Consider the following 26302-nt stretch of genomic DNA (forward strand, 5'->3'; position numbering starts at 1 on the left):
AAACTCTGCCATTTTCTACTCATTTTATAATTCCAAAAACACTTCTACATTTTAAAAATATTTTTACATCAGCACTCCACTTTCAGGGGCCAAACTCTAAATTAGTTTCTTATTGTAGCTATAGCAATGATCACAAACCTAGTGGTTAATAACAATATAAATTTATTCTCTTGAAGTTCTGGACATCAGAAGATTAAAATAAAAATGTCTGCAGGGCTGCATTCTTTCTAGAGGTTTTGGGGAAAAGTCGTTTCCTTATTTTTTTCAGTTTCCACAACAGGATCTGCACTACTTAGGTTATGACTTCTTGCCTCACTCCAGCTTTTTGATTCTATCATCACCTCTTTCATTATTGACTGGTGTTCTTGTCTTTCTCTCATCATACTTTTGTGATTACACTGGGCCCAGCTGGGGATTATTCCAGGGTAATCTCCCCAGGTCAAGATCTTCAATTTATTTAAATCTGTAACATCCCACTGACCATAAAAATTATATACAAAAGTTTCAGGGATTAAGATGTGAACATTTGCGGGGGACCATTATTTGACCTACCACCAATCTCATGGGAAGAAGATTTTTCAAACTTAGATAAACTAAGGCAATAGAATTCAATGGTGGTTTTCTGCAACTAGATTGATATGTTGGATTAATGAAACATACTAGTGCCTCAAAATAAGAAGCTTAAGCCATACAAAAGGGCAAGATATAATGCGGGAACAGAAAGTAAACAATTTAATATTCAGAACAGATGAATACAGGAAGTGTGTTAGAAAAATGATTAAGAATGGAGAGACTATTTTTATGAATATATGAGGGGAATTGATAATACTTTGGACCAGAGACCCATGATGAAATAGCATGTCAACAATGGATTGAATGTAAAATTGGGATAATAATACTAATACCTACACTTGTATTTTCTTGGACTCCACAATCATTGTGAACGATGACTGCAGCCATGAAATTAAGTGTTTGCTTCTTGGAAGGAAATGTATGACAAACCTAGACAGTGTATTAAAAAGCAGAGATATCACTTTGCCAACAAAGGTCCATATAGGCAAGGCTATGGCTTTTCCAGTAGTCATGCACAGATATGAGAGATGGACCATAAAGAAGCCTGAGCACCGAAGACTCTAGAGGGTCCTTTGGACTGAAAGGAGATCAAACCAGTAAATCCAAAAGGAAATCAACTCTGAATATTCATTGAAAGGACTGATGTTGAAGCTGATGCTCCAGTACTTTGGTCACTTGATGTGAAGAGGTGACTCACTGGAAAAGACCCTGATGCTGAGAAGGATTAAAGGCAAAAGGAGAAGGGTATGGCAGAGGACAAGATGATTAGATAGCATCACTGACTCAATGGACATGAATCTGAGCAAACTTCAGAAGATAGTAAAGGACTATTACTACTATAGTCCATGGGATCACAAAGAGTCAGACATGACTTAGCAACTGAACAAAAACCCATATATACATATATGCTAAATGAATTGATATTGTCCCATAGAAATAAGACTCTGGATTTTTTTTTTTAAGTGTTTTCTTCATTCTTAAGATCCAGTTATATTTCCAGGTGTTTACTCAAATTCACTGAACATTTCTGCTGTCCTCCTGAGTCATTATAGCTATTTGCTTAGAGTTTTATTTCAATTACTGTAATTTTTAATTTTAAAATTTCCAATTAGTTCACAAAAATCTACACATAAATATTTAATAACTGCAACCAACCAAGATGTCTCTAAATAGGTGAATAAATAAACAAACTATGTATATTACATGCAATAGAACATTATTTAGTGATAAAAATGCATGAGCATCTAGCCACAGAAAGACATGAAAGGATCCAAAATTCATATTGCTGAGTGAAAGAAGCCAGTCTGAAAATAGAATATAATGTATGACTTCATTTATAGGCATTCTGGAAAAGCTCATACTACAGAAACAGCAGAAATATCATTGGTTGCCAGGGGTTTGGAGATGTAGTGGAGAATGTGTGAACTGCTCTAATATAGTACAAGGAATTTTAGGGCAGTGAAACTATGCTCTATAAGACTTCAGTGGTGGATAGGTTAAATTACATATTTATCAAGAACTGTAATGCAAAAAGGGCAAATCTTAATGTAACCAATGTATTGTAGTAAAAATAGTGTATCAATATTGGTTCAACACTTTTATTAAATGTACTAAAACAATGCAATACATCAGAAATAGGGAAAACTATGAGAGAGGAGAAGGAGTATGTGGAAACCTGCTGTACTATATGCTCAAGTCTTCGGCTCTAAATATGTCTGTTAGTAATATAAAAATATTTTCATGTTTTTTATTTAGAGTTTTCATTTTTGTAGAGTCTAAATGTTTGTTATGAACATATCTCTGAAGTATTTCTGTATATTTATGATAGTTTAAATTCATATCAATTTCAGCATTTGGGTTATTATGCCATCAGTTTTTTTTTTTAACCTCTTTTTTGACTGTGGGCCTTAATTTGGACATGTCTAATATTTCATTTTATATAAATTATTGAGAATGATGTTCTGTAGAGACACTGGATTTTGTTATCTTCTTCTGAAGAATGTTTTTCCTGGATAAAATGAAACATGTCTTCCTCATGATGGGCAGCATCTGAAACTGTTCAGTTCTTCCAAAATTCTGACTGTTGCTCTTTTGCCCACATGATTGAAATCTTGCCTATGAATTCACATTTAAGGAGAGTACATTCATCCACACTTAACTAATGACTATAGAAATGTTTGAATGGAAAGTTTGGAGCATCTTCTCTGTGCCACAATTTCTTCCTGAATTAATTTTCTCAGTTTATAGACTGTGATAGTGCCAAATCCCACATTCTGAATCTTCAGTTCAGAATCTTCAAACAAGTAGTAATTTGCAGTTTTCTATATCTACTCATCCTATACTACTTGATCTGGAGCATGTCCCCAGGCAAAACATTTTTAAAAAATTGTAAGAATTTTACTTGGTGTAATTTTTTTTTTTTTTAACTCTTTAAGGTATGAAAGTGAAAGTCACTTAGTCATGCCCAACTCTTTGCAACCCTATCAATTATACAGTTCATGGAATTCTCCAGGCCAGAATGCTGGAGAGGGTAGCCTTTCCCTTCTCCAGGGGATCTTTCCAACCCAGACGTCAAACCCAGGTTTCCCACATTGCAAGCAGATTCTTTACCACCTGAGCAACAAAGGAAGCCCTTTATGGTGTACTTCCTTTTGATTTCTCCTGTATTTATTCACTCTTAGTTCCTTCCAAAATAGTTGTTCCTATGTTCTATTCAGAACTACAATTGCATTCTACAGAAGGGTTAGTCAATACAAAATATGCCTCTATTAATAGATGGGGAAACAATGCAAACAGTGACAGACTTTATTTGGGGGGCTCCAAAATCACTACAGATGGTGACTGCAGCCATGAAATTAAAAGATGCTTGCTCCTTGGAAAAAAAGCTATGACCAACCTAGACAATATATTAAAAAGCAAAGACATTACTTTGTCAATAAAGATTCGTCTAGTCAAAGCTGTGTTTTTTTCAGTAGTCATGTATGGATGTGAGAGTTGGACTATAAAGAAAGCTGAATGCTGAAGAATTGATGCTTTTGAACTGTGGTGTTGAAGAAGACTCTTGAGAGTCCCTTGGACTGCAAGGAGATCCAAACAGTTCATCCTAAAGGAAAGTAGTCCTGAATATTCATTGGAAGGCCTGATGCTTAAGCTGAAACTCCAATACATTGGCCACCTGATGCAAAGAACTGATTCATTAGAAAAGACCCTATTGATGGGGAAGATTGGAGGCAGGAGGAGAAGGGGATGACAGAGGATGAGATGGTTGGATGGCATCATTGACTCAATGGACATGAGTTTGAGTAAACTCCGGGAATTGGTGTTGAACAGGGAGGCCTGGCATGCTGCAGTGCATGGGGTTGCAAGGAGTCGGACATGACTGAGTGACTGAACTGAAGAAATTAAGAGAAGGCAGATGCAAATCCATCTACAAATAATTTAGAGATTAAAATCACAAGTGACATAAAAATATAGCATATCAAATATTCCTCAAAATCATATATTTGAACCAAGATATAATTAAGTTGCAACAACTTCTCTATTCAAAGTTTTTCAGTCTTTGAATTTTAACCTGATACATATACCAGTTATGATATGGAAGATGATACGAATGGCTCCATTAGAAGAGATGGAAATATCAACATACTATTATCTGTTGTGAGAATTTGCTTACTATTTTCTTCATTTAAGTTTTGGTAACTTCATAATGAAAGTCTGAGGAAAGCAGAAGTGGGTTTAATAGCAATTATTTCACTAGCTAGCTTCATGATCTTAGAAATATTGATTCCTGTACATCTCAATTTCTTTTGATCAGAAACTGTGAGAATAATGTACTATAATTTAAATAAATTAAAAAAATATGCCATGTCAGTAAAATTTATGACTTTTTAAGTATTTTGAGTAGTTTGTCATACATAGTAGAAAGTATTTACTCTTTTGCTTCCTTCAAAGTGGCTACTGTAAGCAATCCTATACCTTGGAGACCACATTTTTTTTCCTATTAACAAAAAATAGAGAACATTGTCAAACAGTAGATTTTGCTGAGGACTTGAAATGAAATAACTAATCTCATATTATTTGTATTGCTATATTCCTTTTCTTTATTAATTTTAGAGAATATAATCTCATAATGTCTTTTTATTGTATATTTTAATTTAAATTCACTGCCCATAAGCCATTCTGCATCTGCCCTGTAGTGTACACTTTTAGAGCCTTGTCTGAGTCTCTGAAACCAGTCTTTGAAGAGATTACTTAGGGGGCAGAGTGCAAGAGGACAAGGTAAATAAAGAATACCAAAAAGATCTTTGTGTTAGTTCTTGTTATTGTTCAGTTGTCCAGTCATGTCCGACTCTTTGTGACCCCACAGAATGCAGCACACGGGGACTCCTTGTCCCTCACCATCTCCTGAAGTTTGCCTAAGTTCAAGTCCTTGCTGCTGCTGCATCGCTTCAGTCGTGTCTGTGCGACCCCATAGACGGCAGCCCACCAGGCTCCCCCATCCCTGGGATTCTCCAGGCAAGAACACTGGAGTGGGTTGCCATTTCCTTCTCCAATGCATGAAAGTGAAAAGTGAAAGTGAAGTCGCTCAGTCGTGTCCGACTCTTAGCAACCCCATGGACTGCAGCTCACCAGGCTCCTCCATCCATGGGATTTTCCAGGCAAGAGTACCTGAGTGATTTCAAGTCCTTATCCATTCCTAATTTATATGTTAAACTTTGAAAACCAAATTAACCCTAGTTTGACATCTTTAAAACTTGTCATAAAAGTAACTGTCTCAGAGGGTTTACCCATAGTAAAGAAGAACTTACAAACCAGTAAAATTACTGGATCTTTTCTTTTGTGGATGCAACAAATCATCAAGCATTTTGAGGAAATATCTATCTCATTATCATCGTTTCTCTAATCTTAATATTTTAATGAGTAGTGAATAATACTGAGTTCTATATTAGCAAAATAAAATGCTACAGTTTTTACAAACCATTCAGTTTTTGGGTTAAGTTATTTCAATATAATGAATATATACTAAGAGACAGGCAATGACAGCACTAAAATTTGCAACTGTTTTTTATTTAACCCTAGACAATTTTCAACAGAACAATTATATATTTAATCCAGCAGGAAATAAAGATTATGGAGGATGGAAAAATTTGAAAAAGAGATAAACTAAGAAGTCTGATCAAAATATTATTATTCAATAATCAGCACATGTTAAAGTGACTTTCATGTAAGTCAAAAGTAATATTCACAATGTTAAAATTACTGAATTACATTTTAATCCACCTAATTTATTTTCTTCTTCTTTTGCTATTATCTCAAAATATTTAGATAAATATTCATATCAAATATGGGGGTGTGAACTTGGTTAAACCCAATAATTTCAGAAGACAAATACCATGCTTAATTGATTTTATTCTAATATACTTTTAGTTCAGTGTGATGTTATGACCTTCAACTATAGTCTTGTGGCTGTTCCCTATTATCAGTTTGAGGCACTAGATTAAAACATGACCTTTAACAATTACCAAAAGAGATCATCTGTGTTTTCTCTCTTCAAAGAGTTATGGGTTCTTTTAACCTTTTGAATAGAACTTTTATTCATCCTGTGTTATTTAAAAACCCAAATGACTTTTTGAGACCCCTTTAATTCTAAAAAGGGGAGATATTTAAAGAAGGACAAGGTAAGTATTCAAATTAAACATTTGGTAATCAGTGTATAGACTCTTGCCTGTGATGTATTCAAAAGTATGTGAATATTCAATGTTACTGCAAATTGATGTCATTCCTTCTGAGAGAATCAAAAGCCCTGCAAATCTGTTGAGCTTCTGAATATTATTGAAGAAGCCTCTGGTGAAATGTTCGAATCACAGTCTGTCAGGAAAGGCATAAAAGCAAAATCCTTGAAGTTTTACTTTTCACATAAATAATCAGAGACTTTTATTCAACATTTCCAATAGATTAATAAACTGTGAGGCAAAAAAAAAAAAAAAAAAGAATACTGAGAACTTGGATTTCATTAGAAATTAAATGAAGAAAATTGTGCAACTTTAGTAAGGAGTTAGTCTATGTGGTGGTGGTTTAGTCGCTAAGTCATGTCTGACTCTTGTGACCCCATCGGCTGTAGCCTGCCAGGCTCCTCTGTCCATGGGATTCTCCAGGCAAGAATACTGGAGTGGGTAGTCTGTAAATTTGGGTAAATTTTATCTTGACTGCAATTTAAATTAGAGAAGGACTGTAGTTTGACAGATAGGAGATGAATATCCTATAATAAGATGAAATATATAAGAAGTATCTTAAAGACCTGGGAGGGAAAATTGTATGAGAAATTACTCCTTATTTTTGCCAATGTGTAACACACAGAAGAAACTGTGTTAGCTGCCCTAAGTAACATAGCAAAGTAAGATTAAGGAATACATTAAGATGAAATGAATACAGTTTTAAAATATATGCATGAGCAGGTTATACAATATCTTGTGAATACAGGCAGAATAACAATATAAGATGTGAGGAATTTAATGATAACACTAAATAGTAAAAAAAATTCACTATGTTTTGATAAGAGGTGCAGATTTTGAGGAAATTAAAACACAAGAAGAGTATATATTAAATGGCAATGAAACTAAATATATAAGATAAAACTAGAAATGCAAGAAAATTTTGGTAAACATTTATAAGAATTTAAGTGACCCAGAATGCAAAAATAGAAGAATTCAATGGTATAATAAAATAATTACCTTTTAGACCTGGGTTTGATCCCTGGGTTGGGAAGATCCTGTGGAGAAGGAAATGGCAACCCACTCCAGTATTCTTGCCTGGAGAATTCCATGGGTGGAAGAGCCTGGTGGGGTACAGTCCGTGGAGTCGCAAAGAGTTGGACATGACTTCATGACTTCACTTTTCATTTTCATCTTAGTTGATTTAGAAGAAGTCATTATTTAACAGAAATTTCAACTTGTTTAAAAATACATGGAAGATTTATAATAAATTAATCAGATAACTGTTGTTCAGTCACTTAGTTGTGTCCAACACTTTGCAACCCTATGGACTGCAGAACACCAGGCTTTTCTGTCCTCCATCATCTCCTGGAACTTGCTCAAATTCATATCCATAGACTCAGGGATGCTATCCAACCGTCTCATCCTCTGTCATCATTATCCCCTTATCCTCCTGCCTTCAATCATCTCCAGCATCATGGTCTTTTTCAGTGAGTCAGCTCTTCTCATCAGGTGGTCAAAGTATTGGATCTTCAGTCTCAGCATCAGTCCCTCCAAAGAATATTCAGAATTTATTTCCTTTAGGATTAACTGGTTTGATATCCTTGCAGTCCACGGGACTCTCAAGAGTCTTCTCCAACATCTAATCAGATTATTAGATTCCCCTAAAACAAAACAAACTCCACAAGTAGAAACAATAAAAGGCAATAAAAAAGGAAGAACATTCTTGCTAATAATCTGAAGAAAATTCAACAAAAAATTTAAATAACCAAATATAATAGGTATCTATAAAAGATACTGACAGAATTCATCAGAGAGCACAGATTTTTAAGAAATCATAAAGCGTGACAACCGAATAGATATGTGGGAGAGAAAGTGTACCTTCATTCCATTTCACACAATATGCACATACACACAAAATAAGACATATAGTCCCCAAAATAAAAACAAAACTTTAAACATCTATAGCAAAATACATGAGGGAATGCTCACTACCTTGGAGTAGACAAAGAATATTTGGACAGATTAAATATTAACATATAGCAATAATCAATTGAATTATCTTCAAAATGAAAACCACCTCCTCTTCAAAAAGGTGCCATTATCAAAAAATAGAAAAGCAGGTCTCAGACAGGGATGAACACTCCCAACACATGTATCTATTAAAGGTCTTATGTTCCAAATAGATAAGGAAATTCTATGACTAAATATAAAGTCATTTAGAAATCTAAGAGTGAGTGAAAGACTTGAATAAACATTATATATATATATATAGTGACAACTGGATAGACATGTAGGGAAGAAAATGTACCTTCACTCCACTTCACATCACATACACAAAATTTAAGATATATAGTCCCCAATATAACAACGAAAACTCTCTTTCTCTCTCTCTCTCTATATATATATAGAGAGAGACAGACAGACAGACAGACAGACAGAGTGACAGAGGAACCTGGTGGTATACAGTCCATAGGGTCACAATGAGTCAGACACAATGGAAGCAACTTAGCACACACACAAATTATATATATATATACAAACACTATACATGAATGGCCAACAAGCAAATACATAAATGTTAAAGGTAAAATATCACAGGGGAAATTAAAAGGCAATGAGGTACTGCCCTACTAGATAGCTAAAATTAAAGCTATTGATGGTATCAACAGTTTATCTAGATATGGATCCATTAGAACTCGTCATTGCAAAAAAACAAAACAAAACAAAAACCGAAAATTACAAAATGATATATGTACTTGGGAAAACAGTTTGGATGATATTACTTAAGAATTACCCTTCTAAGTATTTATTGAACGAAATGAAAACTTCTGTCCAAAATATACTTTTTTATAATTATAACAATATTATTTTTTAATAGTAGGACTGATGCTAAAGCTGAAGCTCCAACACTTTGGCCACCTGATATGAAGAGCTTCCTCATTAGAAAAGAACCTGATGCTGGGAAAGATCTAAGGTAGGATGAGAAGGGGGTGAAAGAGGGCAAGATGGTTTGATGGCATCATCGACTCAATGGACATGAGTGTTAGCAAGCTCTGGGAGTTAGTGAAGGACAGGGAACCCAGCGTGCTGCAGTCCACGGGGTCACAAAGAGTCAGACACGACTGAGTGACTAAACAGCAGTAACGATAAAAAAAAAAGTCAAAACAGCAAATACCCATTGATAGTCAAAGGGATGTATACCCTGTTTATTTATAGAATGGAATTCTAATCAGCAAAAAAATATACAAACTACTGACACATGAAACTATGTCTAAAACTAAAAGCAGTATGCTGAGCAAAATAAGCCAAGATGGCTACCATGGGATTCTTTTTACATGAATTTCTGAAAGTAGATATAATTTTTTATGGTAGAAATGAGATCAGTGATATCTAAGCCATGAGTTTGGAGTCAATAATTTACTACAAAAGAGCACCACAAACTTTATGGAATAATAGAATAGTTTTAAACTTGACTGACAGCTATTCTGATGCATAAATTTTTCTAAAGCCTTTGAATTATTGGGTTCGCCAGAAAGTTCATTTGTGTTTTACTGTAAGTTGGCACAAAAACCCAAATGAAATTTTAGCCAACCCAATATATTGTTGTTGTTTTCAGCTGATAAGTCATGTCCATACCTTTGAAATCCCATGGACTGCAGCAGGCCAGGATTCCCTGTCATTCATTCTCTCCCAGAGTTTGTTCTCAAATCCATTGTGTTGATGATGCCATCCAACCATCTCATTCTCTGCTGTTCCCTTCTCCTCCTGCCATCAGTCTTTCCCAGCATCAAGGTCTTTGCTGATGAGTCAGCTCTTCACATCAGGTGGCCATAATACTGGAGCTTCAGCTTCAACATCAGTCCTTCCTATGAACATTCAGGACTGATTTCTTTTAGGATTGATTGATTTCATCTTCTTGGTGTCCAAGGGATTCTTAAGTCTTCTCCAGCACCCAAATCAAAAGCATCCATTCTTTGGCCATCAGCGTTCTTTATGGTTCAACTCTCATATCCATACATGACTACTGGAAAAATCATAGTTTTGACTAGACAGATCTTCAAAGTGATGTTTCTGCATCTTAATATGTTTGTCTAGGTTTGTCAAAGATTTCCTTTCAAGGAGCAAGCATGTTTTAATTTTATGTCTGCAGTCACTCTTTACAGTGATTTTGGAGCCCAAGAAAATAAAATCTGTCACTGTTTCCACTTTTTTCCCATTTACTTTCCATAAATGGCGACCCACTCCAGTATTATTGCCTGGAGAATTCCATGTATGGAGGTCATAAAAAGTTGGACACAACTGAGCAACTAATTCAATATACATTATACTTAAAATGTGCAAAGTTTACTTTAGGTAAAATATGACTTGAGAAAGTCAATTAAAATCAATCAAAGTAAATGTAATTTCTTGAATATTATGAAACATTCACATGGTTACAAAGCAGAAAATAATTAACTAATATCAAATATAGTTTATTATCAAGGTATAATTTCATTGCATAGCTACATATCAGAATATCTATGACTTCAACAAATGAAGATGGAAATTCACGTTAATTGCAATAAACTCTGTAATATCATTTAAGAAAAATCAGCTTTCCTAATGATTATCTATGAAAAATATGAATAGACAAGATAAAAGAATATTACCTTTTCTAAGATTCAAAAATAGTCATCCTAAAAAGCAAAACTGCAATATGATTGGAAAAATTAGAACTTTTAGGAGAATACTTCTAATCATACTATTAGTAAATAGTGTCTAGATATTCTAGAAAATTCAGACAAACTGGAAAAAAATTACCTTGTGCATACATTAGAAGAAATCTATACTGACACAATTATGTAAGTAGAAACATACACACACAATCTTTAGAAGAACATAACAGAACCTTGTGTTTCTACAAGGTATCCTAAACAAAATACAGACACTATTGGCCGAACTCAAGTTGCAAACTGCCTCTCTGTGAAGTGGTGGCAGCTGAAATCTATGTTCAGTTATATTAGCCATAAGCATATGTGATACTTCCAGATACCTGGAAAATCTAAGGCTGAATTTAGCCTTAGATTTTGAGTTGTTCCACTCTCTGTTGCTCCTTTCTGGAATTTTATCCTCACTTTCTAGCTTCTCCTAGTCTGTCTGGGTACTATAACACAATACCACAAATAGGGTAGCTTATAAAAACCAGACATATTTCTCATAGTTCTGGAGGATGGAGAGTCTAAGATTAGGAGGTCAACAGATTCAGTGTTTTCTGAGGACCCACTTCCTGAAGGATGCCTTTTCAATGTATCCTCACATGACGGAGGGAGCTAGGAAGCTCTGTGGGGTCTCTTTTATAACAGCATTAATACAGTCAATCCAAGAGAGCTTCATTCTCATGACCTAAGTACTTCCCAAAATCTCCACTTCCTAATACCATTATATCAGGCAATAGGATTTTGGGGGAGACATACACATTGAGGGACTTCCCTGATAGCTCAATTGGTAAAGAATTCACGTGCAATGCAGGAGACTCTCATTCAATTCCTGGGTCAGGAAGATCTGCTGGGAAAGGGATAGGCTACCCACTCCAGTGTTCTAGGTATTCCCTTTTGGCTCAGCTGGTAAAGAATCCACCTTCAGTGTGGAGAACCTGGGTTCTATCCCTGGATTGGGAAGATCCCCTGGTCAAGGGAAAAGCTACCCACTCCAGTATTCTGGCCTAGAGAATTCCACAGACTGAATAGTCCATGGGATCGCAAGAAGTCAGCCACAACTGAGTGACTTTCAGTTTCACTTTTCATACACATTCAGATCACAACATTTGATCCCTGGACCACTAAAATCCATGTCCTTCTCATGTGAAAAATATATTCATTTTCTTCCAACAATCCAGAAGTCTTAATCATGCCTAAATCAACTGAAAAGCTAAAGTCCAAAGTCTCATCTAAATATCAATTCATTCTGAGGCAAATTTTCTTTAGTAAGAACCTGTGACATTAAATACTACGTGTTTCTAAAATGCAATGGTAGGATAGACATGGGGTAAACACTTCCATCCCAAATGGGAGAAATAGGAAAACAAGGGGTGACAGACTGCAAGCAAGTCCAAAACCCAACAGGCAAAACATTAAACCTTAAGACTTTGCTTTTCCTGCTGTTTTCACAGGGGCAGGGGTCTTGCCTTCTGGACACACTGGGGTATCCTCACCTCCAAGTTTTGACTGGGCACAGTTCATGCATCAACTCTCATGAGTTGGAGTCCCATGCTGTTTTGGGCTGAATTGTATGCTGGTGGCTTTACCCGTTTAAGGTCTCAGGGAAACCCTACCTCCATTTCTCCACAGAGCATTTCCCTATAGGTAGCCTCGCCCTTATTGTTAAAATCTTCTGCCATATCTCTGTAATGCTCCATCCTTCAAAACCTAGGTGGAAGTGGCCATGCCCCCATAGCTCTGCTGGGTAAAGAGTCAGACTCTCATGGCTTTTGGTGGTGGTCATTAGATTTGTTGAAACCCAGGCAAGGGCCTCTGTTTTTAAACTAAGGAGGCAGTCCTAATGATCTCTGAATTACTTTTTGAGTCTTTCTTTCCTTAATTTTGAAGAACATCACACATTCTCAACCAAATAGCTCTATGGTAACATCCTATAGAACATAAGAATTCTACAGCCATCTTTCATTCTTTCCTGTATCCTTCCCCTTTGGTTCAAACTGGCTGCTCTTCTTCTAGAGAGGTTAAGACCATGGTTCACAAAAAGACTAATCCATTCAGGCTGCTTTTGAAAATACACTAGAATCAGTTCAGTTCAGTTCAGTCACTCAGTCTTTGCGACCCCATGAATCGCAGCACACCAGGCCTCCCTGTACATCACCAACTCCCGGAGTTCACTCAGACTCACATCCATCGAGTCAGTGATGCCATCCAGCCATCTCAGCCTCTGTCATCCCCTTCTCCTCCTGCCCCCAATCCCTCCCAGCATCAGAGTCCTTTCCAATGAGTCAACTCTTCGCATGAGGTGGCCAAAGTACTGGAGCTTCAGTTTCAGCATCATTCCTTCCAAAGAAATCCCAGGGCTGATCTCCTTCAGAATGGACTGGTTGGATCTCCTTGCAGTCCAAGGGACTCTCAAGAGTCTTCTCCAACACCACAGTTCAAAAGCATCAATTCTTTGGCGCTCAGCCTTCTTCACAGTCCAACTCTCACATCCATATATGACCACAGGAAAAACCATAGCCTTGACTGCATATTCATGGATAAATAAACACTGTATGTTTATTAATGTTTCTTTGATTAACTAAAACACATTAACATAGCTTTTGAACAGTATTTATATTTATGAATTAGAATCATAGAAACATAAACTTGAAATGAAGCATATCTTCATTATTTTGTAAACCTATTATCTTTTCCAAAACCATTTACTATTTTAAAACATTTATTCTTCCAATTTTATTGAGATATATTGACATGAAGCATTGTATAAATTTAAGCTGCATAGCATAATGATTTTATTTATATAATCATGAAATGTCACATCATTTGTAAAATGTTAATATCATGAAGTGTTCACAAATTTAGTGAACATTAATTACCTCATACATGAAAGTGAAGTGTTAGCCACTCAGTCATGTCTGATTCTTTGCAACCCATGGACTGTAGCCCACCAGCCTCCTCTGTCTATGGAATTCACCAGGCAATAAGTGGGTTTCCATTTCTTCTCCAGGGAATGTTCCCGATCCAAGAATTGAACTTGGGTCTCCTGCATTGCAGGCATATTTTTGTTTTCCCCAGGACTTTCGTACCTCTTGATTTCTGTCACATAATTCTCTTATCTCCTCACCCACCTTCCCCTCTGGCAATCTCCTAACTGTTGTCTGTATCTATGACTGTTTCTGTTTGTCCATTGTTTTGATTTATATATCCAACATATAAATGAAATCATACAGTATTTGTTTTTCTCTGTCTGACTTATTTCATTTTGTATAATTTCTTCTAGGTGCATCCATGTTTTCACAAAGGGTGAGATTTGATTCTCTTTTATGGTTAAATAATATTTCATTGCATATATTATACCACATCTTCTTTATTGTTTCATTTATCAATGGGCACCTAGTATGCTTCCATATCTTAGCTATTGTAAATAATACTGTAGTGAACATCAGTTCACTTCAGTTGCTAAGTCGTGTTCAACTCTTTTCGACCCCAGGAATTGCAGCACGTGAGGTCTCCCTGTCCATCACCAACTCCCGGAGTTCACTCAAACTCATGTCCATCGAGTCAGTGATGAAATCCAGCCATCTCATCCTCTGTTGTCCCTTTCTCCTCCTGCCCCCAATCCCTCCCAGCATCAGGGTCTTTTCCAATGAGTCAACTCTTTGCATGAGGTGGCCAAAGTATTGGAGTTTCAGCTTTAGCATCAGTCCTTCCAAAGAACACCCAGGACTGATCTCCTTTTGAATGGATTGATTGGATCTCCTTGCAGTCCAAGGGACTCTCAAGAGTCTTCTTCAACACCACAGTTCAAAAGCATCAATTCTTGGGTGCTCAGCTTTCTTCACAGTCCAACTCTCACATCCATACATGACCACTGGAAAAACCATAGCTTTGACTAGATGGACCTTTGTTGGCAAAGTAATGTCTCTACATTTGAATATGCTATCTAGGTTGGTCATAACTTTCCTCCCAAGGAGTAAGTGTCTTTTAATTTTATGGCTGCAGTCACCATCTGCAGTGATTTTGGAGCCCAGAAAAATAACGTCTGACATTGTTTCCCCATATATTTCCCATGAAGTGATGGGACCAGATGCCATGATATTCATTTTCTGAATGTTGAGCTTTAAGCCAACTTTTTCACTCTCCTCTTTCACTTTCATCAAGAGTCTCTTTAGTTCCTCTTCACTTTCTGCCATAAAGGTGGTGTCATCTGCATATCTGAGGTTATTGATGTTTCTCCCGGCAATCTTGATTCCAGCTTGTGCTTCTTCCAGCCCAGTGTTTCTCATGATGTACTCTGCATATAAATTAAATAAGCAGGGTGACAATATACAACCTTGACATACTCCTTTTCCTATTTGGAATCAGTTTGCTATTCCATGTCCAGTTCTAACTGTTGCTTCCTGACCTGCATATAGGTTTCTCAAGAGGCAGGTCAGGTTGTCCGGTATTCCCATCTCTTTCAGAATTTTCCACAGTTCATTGTGATCCACACAGTCAAAGGCTTTGGCATAGTCAATAAAGCATAAATAGTTGCTTTTCTGGAACTCTCTTGATTTTTCCACATAGAATTATGCAAATCTTTTCAAAACATCTACTTCTGCTTCAAAACAACTATCAGAAAACCATCTACTTCTACTTCATTGACTACACTAAAGCCTTGGACTGTGTGGATCATTATTGAGATAACAGTTTATTAACTGTGAAAAATTCTTAAAGAGATTGGCATACCAGACTACCTTACCTGCCTCCTGTGAAACCTGTATGCAGGTCAAGAAGCAAGTTAGAACAGGACATGGAAAAACGGGCTGTTCCAAATTGGGAAAAGAAGGCTGTATATTGTTGGCCTGCTTATTTATCAAATATGCAGAGTACTTCATGTGAAATGCTGAGCTGGATGAAGCACAAGAGGGAATCAAGATTGCCGGGAGAAATATCAGTAACCTCAGATATGCATATGACACCACCCTTATGGTAGAAAACAAAGAGGAACTAAAGAGGCTTTTGATAAAGGTGAAAGAGGAGAATTAAAAAGCTGGCTTAAAACTCAACATTCAAAAGACGAAGGTCATGGCATCCAGTCCCATTACATCATGACAAATAGATGGGAAACAATGGAAAGCGTGACAGACCTTACTTTGTTGGGCTCCAAAATCACTGCAGATAGTGACTGCAGCCATACCATTAAAAGATGCTTGCTCCTTGGAAGAAAAGCTATGATAAACATAGACAGTATTTTATAATGCAGAGACATTACTTTACTGTAAAGGTATGTATATTCAAAGCTATGGTTTTTCCAGTATCATGTGTGGATGTGAGAGTTGGACCATAAAGAAGGCTGAGTGTCAAAGAATTGATGATTTTGAACTGTGGTGTTAAAGAAGACTCTTGAGAGTTTCTTGGACTGCAAGGAAATTAAACCAGTTAATCCTAAAGGAAATCTGACCTGAATATTCATTGCAAGGACTGATGGTGAAGCTAAAGCTCCAATACTTTGGCCATCTTAAGTGAAGAGCTGACTCATTAGAGAATACCCTGATTCTGGGAAAGAATTAAGGCATGAGGAGAAGGGGATAATAGGGGATGAGATGGTTGGATGACATTACTGACTAAATGGACATGAGTTTGAGCAAGCTCCAGGAGATAGTGAAAGACTGGAAAGCCTTGCACGTTGCAGTCCATGGGATCACAGAGTCAGACATGACTGAGAGACTAAACAACAAATCTTTTCAAATCAGTGTTTTCATTTTCTTCTTCTGATAAATGCCTAGGCGTAGAATTGCTGGGTTTTGTGGTGGCTCTATTTTTAATTTTCTGGTAAAGCTTGATATCATTTTCTGTAGTGGTTGTGCCATTTTATATCCCCACCAACAGTGCCTGAGGTTCTATTTTCTCCATAATCTCACAGACATTTATTTATTGTCTTTGTTTATAATAGTCATTATGATGGGTGTGAGGTGACATCTCACTGTGGTTTTGTTTTCTATTTCCCTGATGCCTGGTGATGTTGAGCATCTTTTCATGTGCCCAGGTAAATCTTTGGAAAAAATGTCAACTTAAGTCCTCTGTTCAATTTTTAATTATTATTATTATTTTTGATGTCTAGTTGTAGACATTCTCTGATTATTTTGACTACAACATCTTATTAGATCTATCAGTTGTAAATATTAAAATATTTTAAAATATTTAGAAGTCTCTTTTTTGTTTTATTGATAGTTTCCTTGCCTGTCCAAAAAGTTTTAATTTTTTGTAGTCTCATTTCCTTATTTTTGCTCTTATTTCACTTCTGTGAGCACATATATCCACAAAATATTAATATTTATATCAAAGTGTATACTGTTTAAGTTTTCTTCCAGATGTTTCATGATTTCAGGGCTTACATTTAATTTTTTAATACATTTTGAGTTTATGATTTATATGGTGTGGGAAAATAGTCCAGCTTGATTCTTTTGCAAGTAGCTGTTCAGTTTTCTCTACACTATTTATTGAAAAAGCTGGTTCTTTTTTCTTATTGTATATTCTTGCACTCTTTGTCATAGATGATTTGACTGTATAATCATAAGTTCCTTTCTGGACTCTATATTTTGTTCCATTGATCTATCTGTCCACTTTTGTCTCAGTACCATACTCTTTTGATTACTGTGTCCTTGTAGAATAGTTTGAAATCAGCAGAGTGATACTACTAGCTTTTTTATTTTTACTTTCCCAAGACTGTTTTAGCTATCTAGGATCTCTTGCACTTCCAAACATATATTAGAATTATTTATAATGACTAGTTAGATTTATACCTAGGTATTTTATTCTTTGTCACAATTGTAAATGAAATTGTTTTCTTAATGTCTCTTTTTCTTAGTTCATCATTCATGCATACAGACACAACAGATTTCTTTTATAGTAATTTTGCATCTTGCAACTTGTCAGAATTTACTGATGAGCTCTAGTAGTTTTCTAGTAGTTCAGAATTTTCTACATATAGTATCATGTCATCTGCAAACAAGATGGTTTTACTTCTTTCTTTCCAAATTGGATTTCTTTTATTTCTTTCTCTTGCCTGATTGATGTGACTGGGACTTCCACAACTTGTTGAATAAATGTAGTGAAGTTGGACATCCTTGTGTTATTCCTAATTTTAGAGGAAATGCTTTCAGGTTTTTAAAATTGACCATGATGTTAGTTTTGGGCTTGTCATTGATGACCTTTATTTTGTTTAGGTATGTTTCCTCCATATCCACTTTATTGAGAGTTTTTAACATGAATGGATGTTGAGTTTGTTCAGAAGATTTTTTACTGAGATGATAACATTTTTTTTATTCTTCAGTTTGTTAATTAGGTGCATCACATTGACTGATTTGCAGATATTACATAAATGCCACTTGATCATGTTGTATGATACTTTTAATGTACTTTTAAATTCTGTTTGCTAATATTTTGTTGAGAATTTTTATACATACGTTTATCAGTAATATTGGCCTGTATGTATTTTTGTGACATCTTTATCTAGTTTTGTTATCATGATAATGCTGATCTCATAAAGTAAGTTCTGAGACACTTCTTCTTCTGCAACATTTTGCAATAGTTTGAGAAGAATGGATGTGAAATCTTCTTTAAATGATTCATAGAATTCACCTGTGACGCACTATGGTCGGCTTGGATCCTGTTTGCTGAAAGTTATTTTTATTTCTGATTGAATTACATTACTAATAATTTGTCTTTTCATATTTCCTATATCTTCTTTATGCTATATTGGAGGGTTGCATGTATTTCTAGGAATTTATCTATTTTTATAGGTTTTCTATTTTATTGATGTATAATTATTCAAAGTAATCTTGTAATCTTGTAGTGTCAGGTGTAAATGTTCCTTTCTTGCTTCTGAATATATTTATTTGGGACCTATCTCTTTTCTTGATGAATCTAGTCAAAATAATAAAATTCATATAATAAATATATGTGTATATATATGTTTTACATATAGCTGTATATATATATGTATATATCTCCATAGCAACTAAAATATAGGTGTTTTATATACATACTTACATATATATGCATATGCATTTATATTGTTTCTCATCACTCAAGCTTGAATGCATTTCAAGAAACATTCATTCTACTCCCCACACACGTTAATATTTTTGACATTACAGTTTCCATTTTTGTTTTATCTATCCCTATTTATTGTGGATATAGATTATTTTACTAATTTTGTCTTTTAGCCTTTCTGCTAGCTTTATACATGATTGATCTACTACTTTTATTTTATATTTACCTTTCTCAGGGAGATAATTTTCCTATTGTAATTTTCATATTTCTAGCTGAAATCTAGAAATTTCATATTTCTAATTTTCTTTTCTGCTTATAAAAATTCCTTTAACATTTCTTATAAAGATCTTATTGTGATGTTAATTTTCTTTTTTATCTTTTTAGTTTATAAAAGACTCTCTCTCCTTCAAATTTGAATCATGGCTTTGATGGTATAGTCTTCTTCATAGTGGGTACTTTCCTTTTATCACTTTAAATATATATACCGAACTCCGCGGCGGCCCGGGATCCAGGCCGGGCCGCGGCTCTCGCCGCCCAGCCTAACCCAGCCCGGCCCGGCCCGGCCCGAGCGCCGAGCCTAGGCCGTCCGTTTCCCACAGCCTGGAGGAGCCGGTGGTGCGGCGCCCGGCCCGGTCCGCAGCCCGGCAGGCCGGCCCGCACCTCCCCCCGGCCCCGGGCTCGCAGCCCCTCCCCGCCCCGGGGCCGGGGCCCCTGCAGCCTCCCGGTCCCAGAAAAAAAAAAAAAAAATATATATATATATATATATACCACTCCCTTCAAAATTGCAGAATTTCTGCTGAAAAGTCACCTGGGAGCCTTATGGAAATGTGCTTGCATATAGCTTGTTGCTTTGCCTTTGCTAATTTTAATATTCTCTCTTTATTTTTAATTGTTTCCATTTTATTTACAGTGTGTCTTGGTGTGGTCCTCTTTGGGTTGGCTATATTTGGAATTCTGTGCTCCTTTGAGTTGGATGCTTGTTTCCTTTATCAGGTTAGGAAAGTTTTCTGCTATTATGTCTTCAAAAATGTTCTCTGTCCTTTTCACTCACTCTTCTTCTTTTGGGATCCCCCTATAACATGAATGCTGCTGCTGCTGCTAAGTCACTTCAGTCGTGTTTGACTCTGTGCAACCCCATAGACGGCAGCCGACCAGGCCCCTCCGTCCCTGGGATTCTCCAGGCAAGAACACTGGAGTGGGTTGCCATTTCCTTCTCCAATGCATGAAAGTGAAAAGTGAAAGTGAAGTCGCTCAGTTGTGTCCGACTCTTAGCGACCCCATGGACTGCAGCCCACCAGGCTCCTCCATCCATGGGATTTTCCAGGCAAGAGTACTGGAGTGGGGTACTATTGCCTTCTCCGAACATGAATGCTAGTACAATTAATATTGTCCAGGAGACTTCTTAAACTGTTCTCATTTTTGAGTTATGCTAGTACAATTAATATTGGCCAGGAGATTTCTTAAACTGTTCTCATTTTTAAGTTTTCTTCTTCTTTTTGCTCAATTTCAATTGTTTCTACTACTCTTTCTTCTAGTTTGCTAATTTGTTTTTTTGTATCATCTCATTTATTCTCAGTTCTTTCTAGTTTTTTTTTTTTAATTTCAGCTAGTGTATTCTTCAGCTTTCTTTCATTCCTCTTTATATTTTCTAGCTTATTGTTAGAAACTTATAACTTCATATATTCTTCTCCCAAGTTCTTTGAGCATCATTATGGTCATTACCTTTAACTATATATTAAGTAGATTGCTTATCTCCACTTTACTTAGTTTTTCCTCTGCGATTGTATCTTGTTCCTTCTTTTGGAAAAATTCATCAGTCTTTTCATGTTGCCTAATTCTTTGTTTTTATTTCTACATATTTGGTAGTTTAATTACATTTCTTTGCCATGTTATTTGACATACTGTGGAACCCAGCAGTGCATTAGTTGTAGTTACAAAAGTTCTATGTTCTAGGGGTGGCCTCCATGTGGACCGTTTGGGCCCTTCTATTGTGTTGGGTGGACTAAAGTGAGTGTGTTTTTGGATCTAGTTTGTTGTCAAGCCTTGCTTATTCTAGAGGCTGCCAGTCATTACTGGGTGGAGTTGAGCCTTGGCAAAGTTGGCACTATGGCCTAGGAAGTCCAAGCCCTGGTGCAGACCTGCTGATGAGCATGGCTTAATAATGAGGAAGGTGGCTGCAGAGCTCCAGGAGTTCCTGAGTTAATGCTGGTCTACTGATGGTCAGAATTGTGTCCTGGGGTGACTGGCTACAGGACTACTGGTCTTTGAGCTAGTGCTAATCCACTGGTCACTTGAGACAAGTCCTGAGCTCTCTGGTGAGTGGAGCAAGGTCCTGGGGTAATCAGTAGTCAAGGGGTTCTTAGGGCAAGTGGTCTACTAGCAAGTGGAAATGTGTCTTTGCCTGGCTAGCCACTTGGCTGGGGGTGTACCAAGACTGATTTTGACCAGTTGGTGGGTAGGGTCAGGTCTTAACACTTACAAGCTAGCAGAATAATTCCAAAATGGCAATTTCCAACACCAGTGCCCTTACAACAGCTGCTGTTAGCATTTACTCAGAGTGAGTCCCAGTGCCTTCCTACTTCTATAGGAAGCTCTCCAAGACCAGAACATGTATCTAATTCAGGGTCCTTTCAGATTTCTAACTCTTCTCTGGATCTCAAACATGTGAAATTTTGTGTGCTTAAGAGTAGAATTTCTACTTTTTATAGTTCTTTGGTTCTCCTGCCGAAGAATTGATGCTTTTGAACTGTGGTGTTGGAGAAGACTCTTGAGAGTTCCTTGGACTGCAAGGAGATCCAACCAATCCATTCTGAAGGAGATCAGCCCTGGGATTTCTTTGGAAGGAATGATGCTAAGGCTGAAACTCCAATACTTTGGCCACCTCATGCAAAAAGTTGACTCACTGGAAAAGACTCTGATGCTGGGAGGGATTGGGGGCAGGAGGAGAAGGGGACGACAGAGGATGAGATGGCTGGATGGCATCAATGACTCAATGTACGTGAGTCTGAGTGAATTCTGGGAGTTGGTGATGGACAGGGAGGCCTGGCATGCTGTGATTCATGGGGTCTCAAAGAGTTGGACACGACTGAGTGACTGAACTGAACTGAACTGGCTCTCCTGAAGGTGAGTCCTCTGGGCCTTCAGAAACTGCTGTTCTGTAGGCTCATTTTCCAGATGCAGGGCCCTCAGAATGGGGAAACTGATGTGGGGCTCAGACCCCTCACTCTTTGGGGAGAATTGCTAAAATGATAATCGTCCTCCCACTTGTGCATCACCATTCCAAGGGTATGAATCTTGACCTCACTGGGTTTCCACCCACCTACTTGTCTCATTGTAGTTCCTTCTTTATATTTTTATTTGTAGAAGATCTTTTCTGTTAGTCTTCAGGTTGTTCTCATTAATGGTTGCTCTATAAATAGTTGTAATGTGTGCCTGTGGGAGGGGTGTGATCAGTCTTCCTATTCAGTCATTTTGTCCACTCCTCTATATTGTACCTTTTAGTAACTGATAATCAACATTTAATGAAATAAGCAACACTGTTATAAAACTTTATTTCCTTAGTTGCTTATTACTAAATTTCCTATGGTTTCACTTGTCTGTTGTAAAATTTTCAATTAAAAACAATTAATTTTGTTACTGAATTTGGTAATTTTGCCTGATACTTCATAAAATTTTGGTGATAGTACCTTGTATTTTTTCAAGTTAGATTTTTTTAATCTTATATGAACTTTAAAAATTTGGTTAAAAAATTTTTTTAAGTGTCTGTACTAGTTGCAAATCTGTCTGAAATATGTTATTATATTTTCATCAAAGCCAAGGACTCCAAATTGCTAAAATAACTATTATAAAATATGATAATTTTAAAATGCATGCTTTTAATATTTATATTAAAGAATAAAGCAAAACTTTCTTTAATTCATGGATTAACTGGTATAATTAACTAATAATGAAAGGATAAATTGCTCTGTGACTTCTCATTATAGTTTTATTTTGAATTTATATAAGACTGCATATGTAGCATCAACCAAAAAAGTTTTCATGAAGTGAAATGAAAACAATCCGAAAATAAAGTAAGATATTCCCCTCATAAGCAGACACCTCTTGGCTATTTACCTGAATTTTGGCCCATTTAAGTTGTAGAAAAAAATAGACACAATTTAAATGGAACTATACATAAGAACAGAGAAGGCAATGGCACCCCACTCCAGTACTCTTGCCTGGAAAATCCCATGGATGGAGGAACCTGGTAGGCTGCAGTCCATAGGGTCGCTAAGAGTCGGACACGACTGAGAGACTTCACTTTCACTTTTCACTTTCATGCATTAGAGAAAGAAATGGCAACCCACTCCAGTGTTCTTGCCTGGAGAATCCCAGGGACAGGGGAGCCTGGTGGGCTGCCATCTCTGGGGTCACACAGAGTCAGACATGACTGAAGCGACTTAGCAGCAGCAGCAGCATACATAAGAAAATAGCCAATAACAAGTTTAACAAGAGGATATGTCAAATTACCTCAAAATTATTCTACCCTTTTACAAGTACTATCCTAAATAATTTGAGAACAGAGATGATATTTAAAAGTAAGAGAGAAATGGAAAGAGAAAATCGTAGGAAGAAAGATGTATTTCCTTTGATGATATTTAAAACTATCATTTTTCTTAATTACTCTTAACATTTTCAACATTTCACCCATTATACCATAAGGTCCATTAGAACATAATTTTTTAAAAATATGGAAACTATTTTGCAGAACAAATTGTCCATTGCTGTATTTTAATAGAGTCAAAATATTAATCTTGATCCTACCCCATATATAAGCTGATAGCACCACCTGTCTTATAAGCAGATGTGTTCACTGCAGTGATGTCTGTAGATGTCAATGCACATTACTGAAGGCACAATTAGTTTCTTAGATTACATGAGGCAGTGAGGCACTTGAAATTGCATACTGTTTAGATGCTTATATTATAAATTTTGAATTTTAAAGAACATTAAAATCTATCCAAATTATTGATTAACACTGAAAAGAGTAAAAATGTCTCACACTACAAGTGTCAAGAGCCTAGTTATAGTCTCCTGTTGCTATTCTCCAAGCAAAATAGTCACTTTTATTACTTTGCTCCTTGTATTTTGTCCTTCACTTACATGTGCTAATACCAGTCTCTGTATACTCCTAAATGTTCATTGCAATGTCGTAGATTTTAGATATACACTTGATTATATAATAAGCAAAACTGCATGTGTAATGTAAGCAGAAACTTTACCTTATTCTCTTTTATATACCTTATGTTATAAAGATATTTTAATTTAAATTGTTCTAACTTAATATTCATAGTTCTATCTAGTACTATATCACCCTTACTAAAGAAAAAAAAATTAAAATGAAAGTCAAGTAGTTCTTTTGTATATTTATAAAGCTATGTTTTTTGAAAACTTACTAAGATTTTATAAAACAAACTGATACTGGATTAAGCTGCTACCTAGCTGAACTGGGAGAAAAAAAAAATGACATACAGATACCTGTCAAAGCATCTCAAATTTTCACAAGGTTAAGGCATAATAGAATGCCTGTAGAAAATAAACCAAATTTTATCAACTTATTACCAATGTTTATACACTAATACTGCTCAAATACTAATTATTTAGGACACAGAAATTAAGATTCTAGCCTAGAGCTAAAAGAGTTACTCTGAGTAATATATCTATGTGTCTATCAAACACAAAATAAAAACAAAAAACTAAAAAAATCTATAAGTATAAAAAGAAAAATATCCATTTTTCTAAGATTTTTTTGATATATAAGGAACATCTACCTTTTTACTAATTAATAGCTAGTGTTTAAATATTTTTACTCAAACTCATGTCCATTGAGTCGATTATGCCATCCAACCATCTCATCCTGTGTAATCCCCTTCTCCTCCCGCCTTCAATCTTTCCCAGCATTAGGGTCTTTTCAAATGAGTCAGTTCTTGAATTAGGTGGCAAAAGTATTGGAGTTTCGGCATCAGTCCTTCCAATGAATATTCAGGACTGATTTCCTTTAGGATGGAAGTTGGATCTCCTTTCAGTCCCTGAGAAGTCTCTCAGCAGTCTTCAACACCACAGTTCAAAAGAATCAGTTCTTCAGCACTCAGCTTTCTTTATAGTCCAACTCTCACATCCATACATGACTACTGCAAAAACCAAAGCTTTGACTAGACAGATTTTTGTTGGCGAAGTAATTTCTCTGTATTTTAATAAGCTGTCTAGGTTGGTCATAGCTTTTCTTCCAAGGGTCAAACCTCTTTTAATTTCATGGCTGCAGTCACAATCTGCAGTGATTTTGGAGCCCCCAAATAAAGTCTGTCCCTGTTGCCATTGCTTCCTCATCTGTTTGCCATGAAGTGATGGGACTCAATGCCATGACCTTCGTTTTCTGAATGTTGAGTTTTAAGCCAACTTTTTCACTCTCCTCTTTCACTTTCACCAAGAGTCTCTTTAGTTCCTCTTCACTTTCTGCCAAAAGGGTGGTGTCATCTGGATATCTGAGGTTATTGATATTTCTCCCAGCAGTCTTGACTCCAGCTTGCGCTTCATCCAGTCCAGCATTTCTCATGATGTACTCTGCATATAAGTTAAATAAACAGGGTGACAATATACAGCCTTTACATACTCCTTTCCCAACTTGGAACCAGTCTGTTGTTCTATGTCCAGTTCTAACTGTTGCTTCTGACCTGCATACAGATGTTACTTCTGAGTTAGATTAGTATTTATTGTGTTATTTGAAATTATCCTTAACAATTGAAAACTATCACTTCAAAATATTGGGAAAAACGTTCTATGTTTTGTAAAAGTTAATGAAAGGTTAAAATCTAAGGTATAAAATAAAGATGTATATTTTAATATTTTAAGAAATGAAAGAAGAAGAGATTGGACACTTGATTTTTGTCTTTAGGAAACATATATCACTGTCAAATTGTTTTTTTAATTAAAAAATCCCAACTATTTCTGAATAATCTCATTTTTAAAATTTATTTATTTATTTAGTTGGAGGCTAATTACTTTATAGCATTGTAGTGATTTTTGCCATATATTGACATGAATCAGCCATGGATGTACATGTGTCCCCCATCCTGAAACCCATTCCCACCTCCCTCCTCATCCCATCCCTCAGGTTGTCCTAGTGCACCAGCTTTGAGTGCCCTGTTTCATGCATCCAATATTTTATTCCTCATATGTAGCAGATGAAACACTTCTACAAAATTAGTTGAGGTTAACTGTCTCATAAAAATTTCTCTAAAACTC

The sequence above is a fragment of the Bos indicus x Bos taurus genome, chromosome 12, assembly GCF_003369695.1.
Source record: "Bos indicus x Bos taurus breed Angus x Brahman F1 hybrid chromosome 12, Bos_hybrid_MaternalHap_v2.0, whole genome shotgun sequence".
Lineage (NCBI taxonomy): Eukaryota > Metazoa > Chordata > Mammalia > Artiodactyla > Bovidae > Bos > Bos indicus x Bos taurus.